We start from the raw sequence: 15,380 nt of genomic DNA, 5'->3' as shown, positions 1-15,380 counted from the left end.
TTTGTATCTAGCCACAGGATTTACTTTGCCTTCCATGGTACCTAGGGAGTGAATATACAGGCTTGTTTTATGTCACAGTAAAACCTTGATTTGTCTGGACCAAAACAACAGGTAACAAAAACCAGAGTGAGCCAATTCCTCTCATGAAAAAGATGTAAATAACAGGTCAGCTGTTGGAAGGGGCTTATTTTAATGTTCTTTCCTCCAGGAACTATGATGGTGATACACATCTAGCCCCAGGTCCCAATCCTCTTTTATATATGGCAAGTGACCTGCATCATTAAAACAGATATTTCCAATAAAGTATCTTTGGTCATCTAAGGTTGTTATCCCCAGTCTGTTCTCTTTATTATAGCAAGAAAATGCCTAGTTCATTATGTAAATTAAAGTAGTAAACTAGAACAAACTACTTTGTGGCATTGTGTTTCTCAGCTTCCTTTTTGCTTGTTAGGGATAGATCATTCAGAAATGTGAATGACTCATGCTCATTAATATATATATATCCCCCAACCATCTCAGAAGTATTTCCAGCAGTTCAAATTAGGTGACAGGCTCAGCATCTTATGATAGGGTAAAATGACAAAGGTCATTTTGCTGAATAATAATAGCATCATCTTATTTATTTAAGATCTCTACGTAACAATTTTCACTATCTAGAAAAGACAAAAAGCAAAAAAATCCTTACAGGCAAAAGTTTGAGCCACAAAGTTCTTATATCACAAAAAGTTCACACTCCTTAAGTGCCTGCTATTTGTTCACAGGTGAGTCACTCAATTTCAGTGACTGGTTCTGTTACTTCATGCAGGATTCTAACCAATTTGGTTGTAGGGCACTTTCACATAGCACAAATTAGAAGCTACAAGATATCTGTAGGGTGGGAAAAGGATGTATTTTTAAAGACAAGAATTCTGATGGGCACAAGATGAGTTATTAGCTTGACAGTAAGTAGGAGAAAGGAACACTTTCAACGTCAGACTCAAGGCTGCAAAAACATCCGACTTGTTCAGTTTTCCAGCCCCTTGAAGCATTATTAGATTAGAGCTTGATAAAGATTTTTGGTTTAAAAAGCAAGGTTTTATTGGTTAAAGGTAAGTGACAGCTACCTGGAAAACTCATTCCACAATAATGTTGGATAAACCAACTATTGCTGTCCTTTATTTGGCCATGGCTCTGTACCTATGAAAATTTCAAATGATCTTATTTTATTCTTCTGTTATTATGTGGCTTTGAAAGTCAATAATTTGGCTGCAGTGGATGTTTCCTAGAAGGGAGGAAAACAAGTGAATTTTGATACAGATCATTCTAGTCAGGCCTTTTTTAATTATAGGAAACAGACCTATACTAAAATTATCTCAAGCAAAAAGAAGGTTTTTATTTTCTGTTTCTTTGTTTGTTTTGTTTTGTTTTTTGAACTGTGACAGAGTGAGCTGAGAATCTTCAAGCTTTCCAGACCAATGTAAGGGGAGAAACCTAGCAACATAGATTAAAAGGAAATGTGGACAGATGTGTTATATAATTCAGGGCAGGAAAGCAGTGAATACTCTTAGCACAATAAGAGAAGGGTTTTACTTTGCAAGAACTAGAGCCAGATATGTTAATAGGAACAAGATATATTTCTCATGTGCACCATCTGGAGATAAAGGGGAAATGATTCAGTCTCCTGATGGTAAATTTTGTTTCCTTTAATGCTCCATTAGCATATAACTAGCCCTAGTCTAGACTAGAACACTCACCACACCATTATCACATCCATATAGCCAGAGTTCTTTCCTTTCCATCTCCCATGGAGAGCCAGTAAACCTTGAGAAAGAGCGGTGGTGATCAAGCAGAAGAGAAAAAAACTGACATAGAGGGCTCCAAAGAGTGTGAAATTATCAAGCCTCAAGATAACTCTGAAACAGAGATAATTCAGTAGAAAGGGGGAATTCCAAAGGACATGAAGTGGGGCCGGGATGCAACAAAGGGAAAGTATTAGGGAAGAGGGTTTTGAGGAATAAGAGACAAAGCATTGAAGGGGAGTAGAATTATCACCCCAAAATATGCCCCTTTCGTGTAAGGATTATCGTGTGCTGGTTATTTTTTAAGACAGCAGAAACAGGAAAAGCCCTGAAAATGAAGTAGAAGTTAGGAACATTTACACTTATAAGGGAAATCTCCATTTGTAAGGATGTTTCCCTTTCTGTATCAGGAAGAGAAGGCTGGCTCTAAATCTCTAAAAGCTCTTATCAGTGGAGAAGGCAGTGACTTAAATCTGCACAACTATATCCTTGTTTATTGTGCTTTTCCATAACTGTCCCCCCCCCCCCCACATCTTTCTTTTGTCTTTAATTTGAGATGTTATTTCAGGTGATGGCTTGAGCCATTTTGGACTTACTCAGTTTTCCTGGGTTTTCCCCTTGTATACAGGAGGTATACAAGTTATTAAACTTCATTTATTTTTCTCCATTTAATCTATATTTCATTACATGGGGGTCTCAGCCAAGAACTTAGAAAAATAGAGGGGAAAGTGTTTTTCCTGCCCTACAGCATCAATGGATGAGGGGGAAAAGTAAGTTCTTTATCCTTCATTTCCTTTCTCCCCTGCCTGCCCACCCTCCATCATGTGTCCTGTAAGCCTTCAGAACAGTTACCTCAATTTCTTCAGCAAAGGCATGAAAAGATGATATCTAAGGAGTGGCCATCCTTTCCATGGACAATGGATGTTGACAGCACCTCACTGGTGGGCATGGACTATCTACTAGCTGATGATGATCCAGGTAGAGGAACAATCTGGTGAGTTATCTTTCAAACTCTTCTCTCCTTTGTAGGAGCCAAGGGCAAGCTGCCCCAAGATGGGCCACTTTGGCATGAGATTATTCTGAGCTGAAGGCACTTGAGACCCCATGGGCTCAAGAGATACTTATTCCCTTTCCTTAACTATACAGAAGAATCTAAATTGGGGGTCTTTCCCAGATTAAGTGTTTATTAGCAGAGATGCATTTTATCTGAATGACCGATCTGGATGGTAGGGCAAGCATTTAATTACCAGATATCTGCTCCTCTTATTTCCCTGTCAAGTACATTCCCTTCTTCTGAAGTCCCAGCACTATGAGAATTACCTCATAAAATAAATTTTGGCAAAGGGTACAGCTATGCAAAGATGCTGAATATTACCCCACTAGAATATTTGACTCTAACCTGGTTAACGTTTTTAACATGACCGAAGAAAGGACACAAGCTTAGAACGCAACCCGAGAGCACGTGGTCAGCCCTGGAAGCATACAAAAAGGAGGAGCAGGAAGGCAGACTTTGATCATGCATATTCTGGTCCTGTCTAGAGGAGAAGGTGTCCTGTTAGGGCTACAGGAATGTGCAGTCATTCTGAAGCATGTCTCTATTGTGTGTACAGGCTGGACACATCAAGTTATCAGACACTTTTTAAGAACATACTTATATTACCAGCTGACCTTTTCTGACTTCTTGTATCTCAAGCACGTTTCTCACGTATGGGGCTTGCCATTTAGCTTGTCCAGGCGGAGAGATGTGTACTGTTTGGCGACAAGAACATCTGCTCATCTTAGCAGTTACAATTCTTACTGCAAATTTATAAATTGGCATTTTGATTTATATTCTTTAGTCTTTTGGGAGTTGGTGAGTGTGAGTCATCGTCTGAATCTTATCAACTCCCTGGCATTGATGAAATCAAATTCTAAAGCTTGCAAGAGTGAAGGGCTGACCCTAGACCAGTGTGAATTAATCATGGTAAAGGCTGTTTGCCAAGAGAAGCCTTAGGCAAGTCCATAGCATGCTGTTTATACCCCTGTTCAGCACTTCCTTAATGTTATCTTGCATGAGATCAGTTGTTTATATGTCTTTCCTCCTTTCCTGTTAGACTATAAACTCTTTAAAGGCAGAGACTGTGTATTTGTCTCTGTTTGCGAGAGTACAAGTACAAGGTCACTGCTGTAAAGGTGTGCAATAAGCAGATGTTTGCTGTGTGGGGTAGATGGGGTCTGATTGTTTTTGAAGTTATATTTTTGAGATGAAACATAATAGTTTTTTCCTCCTAATGTTGATAGCAGATATCATGGTATTATTAGAATAGTATCTTCTAGCAACTTTGGATAAGAGTCTTTTCAGAGGCAATGTTATTCCTATAGGCTTTTCCTGCAAGTATCAGTAAATTTGCCAAATTTCACAGATGTCTTTGATTTGCTTAAATTAGGTTGTAACAATTCAAGTGGGGGAATTGGAGGAGGAACTATTTCCATGTGCTTTGCTTTGGGTTCAAAACTAGTTTATAAAATATTGAGTAGATACAAAATATTCCTTATAAATAAAGATTAGTCATACAGTGAATATCCATGTACCCAGTACCCAGTTTAAGAAATAGTACATCATCATTATCTTTGAAACCTCCATGTGTCTCTCCATAATTCTATCCTCTTCTTGCTTCTACCAGGGACTTGGTATCCTGAGTCACACATTGAATTAAAAAGCCAAAGTAGGGTCACCTGGGTGGTTCAGTCAGTTAAGTGTCCGACTTCGGCTCAGATCATGATCTCACGGTTCGTGAGTTCAAATCCCAGTCGGGTTCTGTGCTGACAGCTCTGAGCCTGGAGCCTGCTTCGGATTCTGTGTCTCCCTCTCTTTCTGTTCCTTCTCTGTGCGCGCTCTCTCTCTCTCTCTCAAAAATAAAGACTAAAAACATTTTTTAAAAAAGTTAAAAACAAAATCCAAACATTTTTGACACTTATGATCATTTTTGGGCAACCTTAGAAGTTGAAGTTGATTTAGGTTTGTGATTTATAATTGTTATCGTATATTTTGAGGAAAACAATTAGAAATCCGAATTTCATGGGATTTTTAAAGGATTCATCCCAAAATGTGGTGACTGGAAGGGACCCCAGTGTGTCTAGAGGCAATCTGCTATCTTAGTCAGGAGGCAGTATGTCAGTGGATGAAAAGAAACATTTGGCACATGACAGGTCCTAGGATGTGCTTTGTAAATTTACATCAAGTAATTAATGAGGTGCATGTTTCCAAAATGGGGAAATAACTATCAGGACATAAAGTAGGGATATAGTTTCCCTGAAGTGAAATGATTCTTGGTGACTGATTCTTGTTGGCATCCTTTAAGGCTACAGACCAGCGAAGAAAATCAGAAAAAAATTGGCTGTGGTCCTAGTCGGATTTTTGGATACCCTGTCCTAGGAAATTGGAAAATGCTTACCTCTAAAACCTAATGTATAGTAATTGGTTATATTATTGTAAGGCATAACACTATTTTATGTCTTTTTAAAAAATATATAGCATTAATGCTTTTCTTTTAAAAAGGAAGGTTAATTCATTAATTAAGTCAGAATTTTTAATGCATTGTGTGTGCATGAAATAATCTTAAATCCTGGCCCAAGGGATAGCAATCTATACCGGGAGGGTGGTAGGGGAAAAACACATTACAGTAATGGATTTCAGTAACCTGCTTCAAAAGGGGGCATTTTAATGGCTCTGTGGGCCATCACAGTGTTATTTTGAAAGTACGATAATGGAAATATGTGGCACTAAAGGGCTGTGGTTGGATACATTAGGCTCCTTGAAAAGGGCTGCTAGTCAGTAAAAAAGCACCTCAATCAGAGTATGCTTCCTTCTGTTTTATGCCCCAGAAATTAAATAAAATTGGTTTAAGACTTTGAAGCAGCAAAGTCTGTTGCACTTCAAACAAGGCTTTGTTTGGGGGGAATTGTGGGCTTGTTACTAATGCATTTACACAGCACCTAGGGAACTTTAAAGAACAGTGAAACCTAGATTTGGAGGGAAAAGGTCTCAGAATTACATGCTGGGTGAAGTGGTGCCTGGGATCAGAATTATGCTCTCTAGAGCTGACCTTACTTAGCTCAGAAACTGGAGATGATGAATTGGTGACATTTTAAGCAAATTGAATTTCATAACTTATGGATTCATGGACTTGCTTCAGGGATTTTATCTGTGTAATTCCTTTGATTTGTAAGACCTCTGGACTATAATTGTCCTTTACCCTGCATATTATTCATTATTAAAAATGATTTGTGCCTGTAGCAATAAAATGGACTGGACAATGAGAAGTGACATTTAGAAAATAATGCTTGGATTAAATTTGGCTTCCTAAAGTCCAGAAGTATCCTATCCATGGAAAATGACATCTGCCTGATATTTTCTTCAAGACATGTGTGGCAAGTTCAGATTTGTACACTTGATCTTATTCTCAACTTCCTTTCCTTTGTCACATGATAGTCAGCAGGGATGGAAAAGAAAGATGCCTACAGTTGTAAAACTGTAACTGAAATTTGAGTCTTTTGTGGAAATGCTCCCCCCAAAACTCCAAGACAATGACTTTTTTCCTGTAAAATATACTCTCCACTTCTCAGCATTTTAGAGCTATAAGAAATAACTTACGGTTTCTGGCTCTTGTACTGCTCACTTCAGTTTGTACAACCTATTTGTCATCTCTCAAAGGAACTCACGGGAACAAATGTCCTGACTGGTTTTTGAGTTAGCAGGAAAACTCTGCCAGTGAGTTTTAAAACTCACTGTTTGTCTCGTTCCTGTTTAACATGCTTCACTGGCTTCCTATGGTCACTAGAATAAGATGTGGATTCCTAAGAGTGCCTCTAAGCCTGGATAGTATATGGCATCTGCCAGTCTCTCCAGCCTCATCAGCCACTGGACACGCTGACCTTTCCGTGTCCTAGGAAGCCAACTGTGTCTCACCCAGAGGCTTTCACATAGGCCATCTGTTGAGAAATATAGACCAGAAGCGTAGACCATGTTGGAAAAGGGAAATGCAGGCTATGTTCACTGAACTCATAGGACACACTGGAAAAAATAGCTGAAATGAAGAAGAGGAGACTATAGAGTATTAACTTTTTGGCAACTACCGCAGTGAAATGAGCCAGGACTACATCTGGTGCTCAATCCATTGGTGCAGAGAGTTGGTTTTGATTACCACTTCTGCTTTCCTGGGTTGTTGCCCTCTCCTTATGCTAGTGATATTATAACTAGAAAAGCCATATGCAGATCAGGAAATCATCAGTTGAACAATAAATTTAAGAGTCTGAGATACAATTTCAAAACTGTAGGATCTTTTACTAACGTGGTAGTAATCAATATGAAGAAACCAATTTACTAGTGTATGTTGCCTGACTCATTCTAATGGTGGCATTGCTGGTAGAGGTAATATTAAGACTGGGAAATACTACAGCTTGCTAGTGTGATATAATTTTCATCAATTAGATTGGATTCATAGCTCCATGACAAGTTTTTTTTTTTTTTTTTGCTATAACTAAAGAAGTTAGAAGAGGTAGGAGGAGGGAAAAGACCTTTTGCCTGGTATGCTTTCTCCACATTTCACCTGGCCAACCCAAGTGAAGTATTAGGCTGAAGAAACACTTCCTCTCTTCCCAAATAATTTCTCATCCACCAATTATTCTTAGCAATATCACTCAGTTCTTTACTTTCCAAGAACAGTTTATAGTTTATCTTTACCATTTTCCTAGGGTGTTTGTTTGTGTGCTGTCTCCTTCACTATAGATCAATCCAGGAGGACTGCAGGCATGCCTGTTTCATTGGTCACAGAACCCACAGCCTTTAGTGCAGTGCCTCTCACAAAGGAAGTTTTCAATAGTAAATAAGGAGATTCTGGTTGTACCAGTTGAAAATGCTTCATTTACAAAAGACAGAAAAACCCAACACCAATTGGCTTAAGCAAAATGGGAAATTCACTGAAAAGCTCATACCTAGAAACTTCGTTTGTACTATTGACTTTGGGCACTTTTGAATCAGATCCAGATGAGATCATGATGAGTCTATTTGTCTAGTCTCTCTGCTCTGCTTTCTGTGGACTTGCATTCACCTACTAACTGCAGATGATTGCCCCCACTTGCTCTTTCAGGATCTCACTTTAAGGGAGTGAGGGGGTCAGAAGGCCTCAGCAGCTCTGGACCATGTATTCTCATGCTTCATGATCCAGGTTGTCCAAAGTACAAAGAAGGGTTTCTAATAGACTGTTCCTGTTTTCCAGAAGCCCCAGCATTAGATATTCAACTCTTATTGACTTTGATTTTGTTAAACACACTTCCATAAGTTAATCAGTGTAATTAGGAAGATGAGATGTGTTAATTAGTTTAAATCAATCTGGGTTCATCCATGGAAATTGGGGTTAGGCCAGTTCCCCCAAAATCACAAGACTAAGAATGAGAGAGTGATGAATTCCCCAAAGCAAATTCCATGGGATGGTGCCGGTCAGCCAGAAGAGCAAAGGTCTGCTATGGAAAGCATCCATTTCATATATATTTTTTTACTTCTTTTTCTCATACCTGTTCTTCCAACTGACAGAGTGATTCCCGGTCTACCATTTTACCAAGACATTTGATGTCTACATATTCCATTGATGTTGAATGCGAGCCCTGTTACAGACTCCTAGCTTTGCCTAGACTCTCGGTATATGAAGTTATTGTCTCACTGGCTGTTTGCTCCTGCTTGGCCTTGGGTTCCACTTGAGTCCATTATCCTGTGTCTATTCCTTTCTGTGTATCTCCTCCTCTTCCTTCTGCATGTCCTTTGTGGAAGGCTAGAGCTGGCCTAACCGAATGGTTACACTTCAAAGGGCAAACGTCTTACCCGAAGGAAGTGTGAGTGCTGAGGGAACCAAAGGCAAGCTAAGGGTAAAGTACAAGCTAGCAACCCCCCAGCTCTCCCCCCTCCCCCAAGGTGGGATATGTGAGACATTCCTCACACCCTCCTGGCTACCTGAGAACAAAGGAAAGGGAAAAACAAATGGTTAAATTGAGTAGAGGTCACAGTCATGCAGGACAGGAGTCTCCAGCAGTTTACAAATGTCTTAGTGAATTACAATAAAAAGGCAACCTTATCAATAGCTTAACCTCCAGAAACCTATAGACTCAGTTTCCTGGAGCCCTAACATCACCCTCCCCTCCATAGTGATGTGGGGCACAAAGGCAAGAAGGAAATGGCAGGTGAAATTAAATTTCTTTATAACTTGCAGCCCATTGACAAATACTTGAGGCAAATACAGAATATAACATTCCTCCAGGAACTCCCTATTGTCTTATTGTTAATGCTTTGCTAGAGGAAAAAACAACCTTAGTTTGACAATAGCTAGGCCTCCAGTATCTTAGAAGTCCTCTTTAGCATATACAAGTCCTTTTGGAAACCTCCCTTTTGCCTTTAGCTCCCCCAACTTCTGGGTGTATAATCAGCCACTCCTCACAACCCCAGTGCAGCTCTTTCTGTCCCTGCTTTAATAAAACCACCTTTTTGCACCAAAGATGTCTCAAGAATTCTTCCTTGGCCATTGGCTCTGGACCCTCACCACCACTCCAAAACTGCATCACAAGGCGATGGGAAAATGACAGGTTAAAGTTAGGGAATCGATAAGTCAGTCAAACACTAAGTCCAGAGGTCAGGTTCAGTGTTGAAAAGTAGATATATGACTTAAAAGGTACCATGTACAAAGCAGAATTTTGGATGGAAAGTGAGGGACCTAGGCAATATTGCATTCAGTGTCCTAGGCTTGCCTTTATGGGCTTTATGTATAAGGTTGATGGATGATGTGTACTGGCTTAAATGGACAGGGCATGGTGAGCATCTATCTCAACTGGTCATAATGACCTGAGTTATGTGCCTGTGTGTGTGTGTGTGTGTGTGTGTGTGTGTGTGTGAGTGTGTGTGTGTTTGGCATATATCCTTGATTTATTAAAGTTTTATATTTCCTACATTTGGTTAAAATGTTGAAAGGAGGATGAATGGTGCTAGGATCTGCCTAATTCTGTTAAGATCAATCCTTGCCTCAGTTTCTATGACTCATCTTGACATCAGGCAGAAGGGGTTCTGTTAAGGTTTAGCTTAACAGTCAGGGTTCAACCTTAAATTCTTTTTATAGCACCCTGTTACCTTTGGTTCTAGCTCTGGTGAGTGGAGCTGCAGCTTTTTTCTTGGGTTGTGGTTTTCATATCCTTGTTGTAGCAACTGCGTTTCATATCGTGCCCCTGTGTGCTCAGCCTCTTGCCTCCTTAGCCTATGTAATTCTCAAACCGGGAGCTCTGCCTTACTGTTGTTAGTCCCCTTGAAAGCTGAGTACGTGCTATTTACCGACTTTGAAATATGGATTTTGAGTGTAAACTGAGGTTCAAGCTTGGTTAAAAACAAAAAACAACTGTAGGTCACAGTATTTGAGGGGAGGTCTTTGGAGGAAATGGATATGGTTATTACTACTTTTAGCGAAATAGGGAACAGACAGGTATGATGAATATGTTCCAGTGACCCCTAAAGTACATCAACAAGGAGCATCTTAGGAGAGGGATGGGTAAGGTCTTAAGCAGGTTTAAGTCTGTGCCTGGTCTGTTTCTTGTTATCATGATTATTTCTTCTTTTTAATGTTGATTCATTAATGTTTAATCCCTCAAGAATGTAACCTTTAACCATGAAGCTTGTTATAAATACAAATCTTGGAAATATATTTATTATGAGATACTGAATATACTTGTACCATCTGTAGCTATGTTTATTATAAATAAACTTGTTTACTTAAGCTGTAAATAAGCTACCTTGTGATAATTAACTCCATTGATGAACTCACTTGTTTTGTGTAAGTTGATTAGCATGCCCCTCTGTACAGATCATGTAGGTTAGGTTGTTTAGCAAAGCTTATATTATGATTGTCAGGCCTTCTTGAGGGCTGCTTGACATAAAGGGCTGGTAGTAGATTCTCTTTAATATAATGTGACACCGTGTCCTTCTGCATTGACTCCCTGCCTGTTTGTCTATCTGCATCTGCAAATAGTTCCTGCCTGCCATTTCCTATCACTAAGCTTTACTACCTGTTGGGACCGGAAGTTCTTCTCTATCACTTCTTGTTGCTTTATGTATTCTCCCTTTCTCAGAGCTTCTATATCCTACCTGCTGAACTGTACTTCCTTTGTGCCCTGCCACTGGGTCTCCTCCTCCAGGTGTGTGTCCAGCTTCATGTTCCAGCCTCCTCCTGTCTTTCATCCCAGCGCTGTAATTAATGGGATTACATCTAATCCTGACAGGTGGAAAACGCTACATTTTTCTTTCTAAAAAACTCAAAATATAACCTAGATTATGCTGCCTTTTGTAGCTCTGTGGTTCTTAAACGATTTTGTTTTGATGGGTCAAAAGAAATTGAATTGAGAAGCTGCTCAAAAATTGTTATATCCCCTTCTGCAGGAACTGACAGCCTCTGGGTCACTTGCTCTCAAATTTCCAAGGGCACAAGGATCACCTGAGAATTTGTTAAGATTCCCACAGGCAGCTGTAGATCTTTGACAGGATGTGAGGACTTTCTTTTTTATGTGCCTCACTTGTTATTTTGAGGCAGGTGGTCTGGGGCCCACACATTGAGATAAATTGCTATGATGAGTTAGAGAAATCTGCCAAAGCTCTTTCTATTGTTTAAGGCAGGAAAATATACGATAAAGACTGCCCTTATTTTTTGACATATCAAAAGGCTAATCACAGGAGGAAAAAGCAGCTTCCCAGAACCATGCAGGGCGTTATTTGCTATCTCATATGGACTGGCATACAATACAGGCATTTAGTTACTGAGTGAGGGAAATTCCCAGTGCATTTGTGATAGGATGCTCTAAGCTCCCTCTCCTAAGCAGGAAATGAAGACTTTCCTTTGCCATCCATACCACTAATTTCTGATGGAACTTGGCATGGTTCTTGATAAAAGGAAAGATTCTCAAGAAGAATCACACACACACACACACACACACACACACACACACACACTGTCTCTCTCTCTGTCTCTCTCTCTTTAGCTCCAATTTCAAATCACTACTTGAGGTTTTTTGAGTGAATTCCTACTTGTTGATTATAAAAATGGTACTTAGGAACATAATGCTTTTCATCCATTCATACAGTCATTCATCATTCAAATATTTACTGAGCATCTATTTTTTGCCAAAAAAAATGTGCTAGTGAGCACTGGAGAATAACCATGAATGAAAAAAACAGTGTAATTCTGGTGACCACAAGGAATAAAAAGTTGAAAGTATTCCAAGAGTAGAATGTAACTTAGAAGGTGGGGAAGGTAGTGTAGAGAAATGAAAACTGGGGAGTATTTTTGTCTGATGAAGAGACCTTTAAACTTTGATCTTAAAGATGAATAGGAGTTAGGTTAACAGTGAGGGTGAGATCTTCCCTCGAGTGCTTGATGCGAGAAGCCAGACTGTTCAAGGACCGGAGACAAAGCCACTGAGAGAATTGGGAGGGAATCGAGAAGAGGCTGGAATGGTGCATGGGGACAGCTCACCAGAACCATATGCATTATGCCAACTCATGTGCAGTGAAACACCACTGAGTGGGTTTGAGGTGAGGAGTGGTAGGATGAATCTGTCTTTCTTTTTCTAAAAGACAGATAAGCTACTATACGAAGGATGGATTGCTACTATATGAAGGAAGGGGAAGAGTAGCAGCAATGAATGTAGGAGATGAATTAGGAAGCACTGAAATAGTCCAGGTGAGCAGTGGTTTTGGATGGTTCTATGGTGATGATAATGGAATCAGAGAGTGTAAATCTGAGGCATAATTTTCAACTTGATAATTTATTAGACATGGAGGCAAGAGCCAAGGAAATGTGACAAAGTTCTCCAGGTAACTGACTTGAGCAACAGAATGGAGGGCTGTGTATTTTACTGAGGTTGGAAACACCAATAAAGCGGTAGTGTTCACATAGAGTTGACATGTTTAGCTCCTGTTGAGAATGGGTTATCTGAATGGAGCCATCAAATAAGTAATGTAGGACTCCAGAAAAGGGTCATGCATAGACACAGATGTACTGAAGTCATGGGAGTGGATGTCTTCACCTTGAAAATGAGTAGAGATAGGGGAGCCACTAGATAGGTAGCTGAGAAGGGAGGGTCCAGAGAACACAGAGAGGGACTGGCCTTTGAGAGGAGAAGGACATTTTTGCCAATAGGAAAGAGAAAAGGGGGGAGGATAGATGGAGATGCAAGTAGATTTAGAGAAATTTTTCTTCTTTTGTAGGAAGGTAGCTTCTCTTATCTCTGGGAAGTCAGAGGCAAGGTCGTCTGCTGAGAGTAAGGAAGATGGAAATGAAATCAGAGGTTTGAGGAGAGAAGAGAGGATTGAAATGCAGTGCTTTAGGACACACGCCAATGCTCCTATTTTGCCTTTTCCCAGTTGGCTGCCAGCTCCTCCTGGGCCCAGCCTAGCACTAAGACAGCTGATGTCTGTATGTCTTTTACAGAAGGATTTGAAAAGCATGGGTTGATTTGGTTTGGTGTTCTCAAATTTTTACAAGACTCTTATTTATTAAAGAAATTCCCGATACACTGTTCCTTCACTGCCTAGAATGTCTTCAGTGCACTTCAGGGTTATAAAACATTTAATTTTCTGTGGCTGAGAGTTGTGCATACAGAATGTGCCACAGAATGTGTGGCTCAGTCAGTTAAGCGTCTGACTTCAGCTCAGGTCATGATCTCCCAGTCCATGGGTTCGAGCCCTGCATCGGGCTCTGTGCTGACAGCTCGGAGCCTGGAGCCTGCTTTCAGATTCTGTGTCTCCCTCTCTCTCTGCCCCTCCCCTGCTCATGCTGTGTCTCTCTCTGTCTCAAAAATAAATAAAAACATTAAAATAATAATAATAAAAAAGAATCTTACCAAGCTGAAGAGTTTTCAAGTGAAACCTTTGACAGTTATGTTTAATAGTAGCTGATAACTAGTCAGGATGTGACTTGATTTGAAGCCAAACGTTGTAAGTAGGATTAATGTCCTTGTCTGTTTTTCCATCCCTAGTGCATATTTAACCAAATTATCCTTTTCCCTCTTGATTTTATTTAGTCATTAGCTGTGTTGTAATGAAGATCCACAGTGACTAATTCTTCAGTCTCTTAAGGAGGTTGAGATATATCAGTGCTGGTGTGAGGCTGTGGTGTGGAACAGCTCTCTCTTCTCTTAAGCTGTCACTCGAGAGGTACAGATTCACTGTCGGCCATTTAAACTGGAGGAGGAGCCCTCTTAAGGTTTGTAGAATGAAACACCATGGAAGGGCTTATGGGGAAAACTATACGGTCCTTTGGTTCTATGAGCTCTGTAGCAGTCTAAAGAGAAATAACAGGATTTTATTTACCGAAGGTGAATTCATGGAAAACTACTGAAGATGCTAAACAAACCTGTCTTTTCCTACATAGTTATTTCTCTCCCACCACTCACCTTTCTCCAACCTAATGTTAAGAGGGAGGATCTTAGATTTTTTGTGCTATTTTTCTACTTCTAATATAATTTTGTCTTTCTTCACCATGTAGTCCAAAAGTTACCTCCTAGCTGTCTGTTTTCAAAAAAACAAAACAAAACAAAAACAAAAACAAAAACAAAAACAAAACCCACCAATGTTTTCTTCCCTTAATATCTTTAGGGACTTTATTTTGCTATTCTCTCGAGGCTCACATCACTTTTCTTTTTTTTTTTTTTAACGTTTATTTATTTATTTTTTTGAGACAGAGAGAGACAGAGCATGAATGGGGGAGGGTCAGAGAGAGGGAGACACAGAATCCGAAACAGGCTCTAGGCTCTGAGCTGTCAGCACAGAGCCCGATGCGGGGCTCGAACCCACAGACCGCGAGATCATGACCTGAGCCGAAGTCGGCTGCTTAACCGACTGAGCCACCCAGGCGCCCCTCACATCACTTTTCTTAATTGCTCACACGAATCTTGAAACACTCAAACTTCTACCTAGTATTCTCACCAAGATCATGGTTCCTCCATAGAGACAAAAACAGAATACCTGAGTGAGAATTAGCTTAATAGGTTAAAATAACAAGAGTATTTGCCCTTTTAAAAGAAGACAACTACATGAAAAGGAACTGATAGCAGTCAACATTAGTGGGATTTCGTGTCCTTGAATTTGTTTCATCAGATCTTTCATAACTGGATGCTCTGTCCGCATTCAAGGTTAAACGTGACTGCACCCGGAAACTGGGTCCTGTTTTCCGAAACATGGGCTGGTCAAACTACCTGAGTCTTTGGCCGTGTTGTGTGCTCTCTTCCAAGGGGAAGCCCTCTAACCCTTGCCTGAGGTGAAACTCCCACAGTGAGTAGAAGGAGTGCACTGTTCAAGTCCTGACCCACCATGGCTACCCTGTGATGTGTATCAACCTCATCTTCCTTTTTAATGGAGAGGTGGACACCTAGTACCCTGCTCACAGGCAGTTGTGGTACCCAGGGCACTTTGTACTCAACTCTTTTTATAGTATAGCAAAACTTGGTGCATTGTTATTAATGTGGTTGTCTTTAAACCTTGACTAGAAGTTCAAGAACTGTCATTTTCATCTTTCTATCCACATTTGCCCAGCACATTGT

This window comes from Panthera tigris, chromosome A2 (assembly GCF_018350195.1).
Source record: "Panthera tigris isolate Pti1 chromosome A2, P.tigris_Pti1_mat1.1, whole genome shotgun sequence".
Taxonomy (NCBI): Eukaryota; Metazoa; Chordata; class Mammalia; order Carnivora; family Felidae; genus Panthera; species Panthera tigris.
The sequence above is the reverse complement of the archived record's forward strand: the minus strand, read 5'-3'. Positions refer to the sequence as shown.